Source organism: Macrobrachium nipponense, chromosome 31 (genome assembly GCF_015104395.2).
Source record: "Macrobrachium nipponense isolate FS-2020 chromosome 31, ASM1510439v2, whole genome shotgun sequence".
Classification (NCBI taxonomy): Eukaryota; Metazoa; Arthropoda; class Malacostraca; order Decapoda; family Palaemonidae; genus Macrobrachium; species Macrobrachium nipponense.
This window is the reverse complement of record NC_061093.1, coordinates 34,587,336-34,590,462: the sequence shown is the minus strand read 5'-3', so window position 1 is coordinate 34,590,462 and position 3,127 is coordinate 34,587,336. Positions and strand designations below refer to the sequence as shown.

The 3,127-nt window shown below is 32.7% G+C and overlaps 1 long non-coding RNA gene across 1 annotated transcript; it reads left to right on the top strand.

Annotated features, from left to right (window-relative positions):
- Window positions 1–433: 433 nt before the first annotated feature.
- LOC135206502 (uncharacterized) lies at window positions 434–2,736 on the top strand. Its single transcript, XR_010312769.1, has 3 exons — window positions 434–565; window positions 1,078–1,426; window positions 2,525–2,736. It is a non-coding gene; the product is annotated as an uncharacterized LOC135206502 (long non-coding RNA).
- Window positions 2,737–3,127: the final 391 nt, after the last annotated feature.

Genomic DNA, 3,127 nt, shown 5'->3' with positions numbered 1-3,127 from the left:
CTATCGATGTCGGAACCACGTGGAAATTAAGATTTACGAGTAGTCACATGTTTCCTGAAGCCGACGAAAGTTTAAATGACCTTCCAAACGAACCTTTTGTTACGGCTTGAAATTCCTGATTTGAAAAGAAACAAGGAAAGTCTTCAGATTTCAAAGTGAAATGAAAGGCTCAGTTTTATGCCGTCAATTCGTTGAGGATAGAGCCTGCAGTATATTTTACGTTTTAACCGAGAAGTCATAAAACACAGAAGCAAACGGTTAGCGTTAAGGGATCAATGGATCTTTTAAAGTTTCTCCTTAAAAAAAAAAGTAAAAGTTGTTCACTTTCGCTTAAATCGCCCAAGTTTTGGGATAGGAGACTCCATGGTCCTTGCTGGTAACGTCCACAGTAACCGGTTTCTGGGCTAGCAGATACTGTTGCCACCCAGTTTTCGCTTCGGGGTCGACGAAGCATCATAGATTTATTACGTTCATAAACTTATGAGAGCAGTTTTTAACGGTCCTCTACCTGAGGAGAGCGAAATGAGTTGGTACCAGGGAACGTAAGACAGGATTTTGGTTGTATGTAAGACGATCCAGTGAAGTCGGGGAGACTCAAGCAGGCTCTGCAAAGCCTTCTCTGATGTTATATATATATTCAATAGTTTTTATCACCTAAGGATTTCGTGACTTCAGTTACTAGTTTTTATTCCTTAATGGTTAAGTCTTGTTCCCGATTGACCAATGTAATGGCTTGTTTTAATGGGATTAGTTTGGTTTAGTTTCTTTTCTCAGTCTTGGTTAAGCTTTCAAATTCAAACTTGAATTTATGGCCGACTGTGTTAGTGCAATCTTAAGTGAAATATTTTACCTTAGCATTTTGCTTGATTGATTATTATTATAAAAAGATATGAATATTTGTAATTTGTTTATGGACAAAAACTAATCCATGTCTGCTTGCATTTTCATTTTAGTTCGTAATATTCAGTAAAGCTTTACCCAGCATATAGTATTACTTTTTTGTGCAATATTTACTCCTTGGTTAAAAAGTTGTGGTATGCCATGGATCCTTGTATATTAAATGCTGGTATATTTCAGGATCAGGAGATCTGTGCTACCATCCCCATGAACGTTAGTATTCAATCCATATTGTACTTTAGAAATTAGAATGAGCTTGTTAAAAAGTGGACTTGAAGTAAACCTTCCTTCACGTAAGGCTTCGTGCATACCTTTAATCTTTTAACGATATGACTGGTAAATGATTTCATTTCTTGAAAAATAATTCTAGGTACTTTTATAATTCAATTTTTAACCACTTCCAGATCTTTCGCGACCCCCAATATACTTTACGAAGCAGAGTACTTTGGTGGGATTAACGGAAATCAAAATTTTCAGGCCAGGATAACTTGTCTCAAGCTACACAAAATTGGATTTATTCCCTTCTCAGGTTAGTCTTATTAAACCAGTTGTTTATCATCCAACTAAACTAATTTTTTTTTACCTCCACCCTTACAGGGGCGGTGCCCTTGTAGGGGTGGAGGCTCCTCCCATGCACTGTCCATAGGTCTTAGGACCTAAGGGCGGGTGCTTGGAAAAATTTTTTTTTTTTCAGGTGGTAAATATATTGTGTATAAGTTAACGTACCTTAGCCAAGATTTTTTCCTTAAAAATTTACAAAGTAACGTGACTGCTTTTATTAAAAAAATGATTTATTGTAGAATTATTCAGTTTTTAATAAATATCCTGTAACAAAATTATTGATTTTGTAAACGTCCGATGATAAGGTAGTTCAGAAGTAAGTTTCTAAATATTTAAATATTAGTTAGCTACTGAAGATAATAGTTTTTCTGAAGATATAAATTTCCAAATTTCAGTAATTTTTGTTCTACTTTGGGATCTCATTTAACGTATTATTACTTAAAAAATCATTTTCAGGGCAAGATATTAATATAGCTTTCTAATGATGCTTTGCTTTTGCTTTAAACATTGATTTGAAGTAGATTTGTTCTTCATATAATATATCTATTTTTTTATATTTGGCATCATCAACGTAAATTAAAGCATCCATTTGTTCATAGTTAAAATTAACGTAGCCCAAATGTCACTCTTAAAACTTTTACATTGAGTAAGTAGCATTCGTGCTTATAATACAAACGGACAGGCCCATGTTTTCACTTTTAATACAATACAGACCTATGTTTAGGTATTATGGCTTTAATGCAATCAGTAAACCTATTACAATAATCCAAGTTGACAGGCATTATTCCAGTTAAAATGTTAGATATAACAAGTTCTTGTGAAGAGTCAAATAACTAATTTTAGATGCTTATTCTTGACTGGGCAGCCTTGGCGAACTGACATTTTATAATTTTGCTTGGTATATCTGGTCGCCTTTTCTTTTATAAGAACCAACGAGCTACTGTGAGGGCTTCGGTTTAAAGATAGTAATCAAAGTTTTTAAAAATTAATTTTGTAATTATCTTTAATTTTTTTTATATTACAATTAGTTTTCTGCCTCATTTTTTTTTTCTTTTTTGCTTTGCAGGTTTACTGGATAAGCTATTTGCGATGATACAAACCATCCTTCAGTTACTCAATCATAACTGTGTTCCTTGCGTTTACTCAGCTATAGGTTTTGATGAGATGAGAAAGTTGTTGGCTTACTGCCGTTCTTTATTTTTCTGTAAGTTGTCCATCATCGATGGCTCAAAAGGTGTAATTCATTATATTTACCTTACAATAAATATCAGTTGCACAGTGTTCCTTCATTCTCCAACAATAGAAATATTAAGATAGTTATTTTTTTCACCGTAATATTCATGAATATAAAAAATTATTTGACATTTCAATAAATTATTTAATGATACAACAATAAGAATTGCAAAATAGTTTTTTTCACCAAAATATTCAGAAATGTCAAAACTTACGCTGTTTACCTTGATGGGTAGTAATAGTTTTAAAATTCTCAGCGGTTTAATATACAGAAACTGACATAAGTGTGAAAAGTTAGTCCAGCCGTTGTAGTATCATTTGTTAATATTTATGGAACTGGTTGGTGTTATTCAGTGAAAATTTCTTGTTTACAGGAGATTGTAAAACTTTGATATGATTTAGATATTTAATGATCTAAACCTTTATATGACAATAA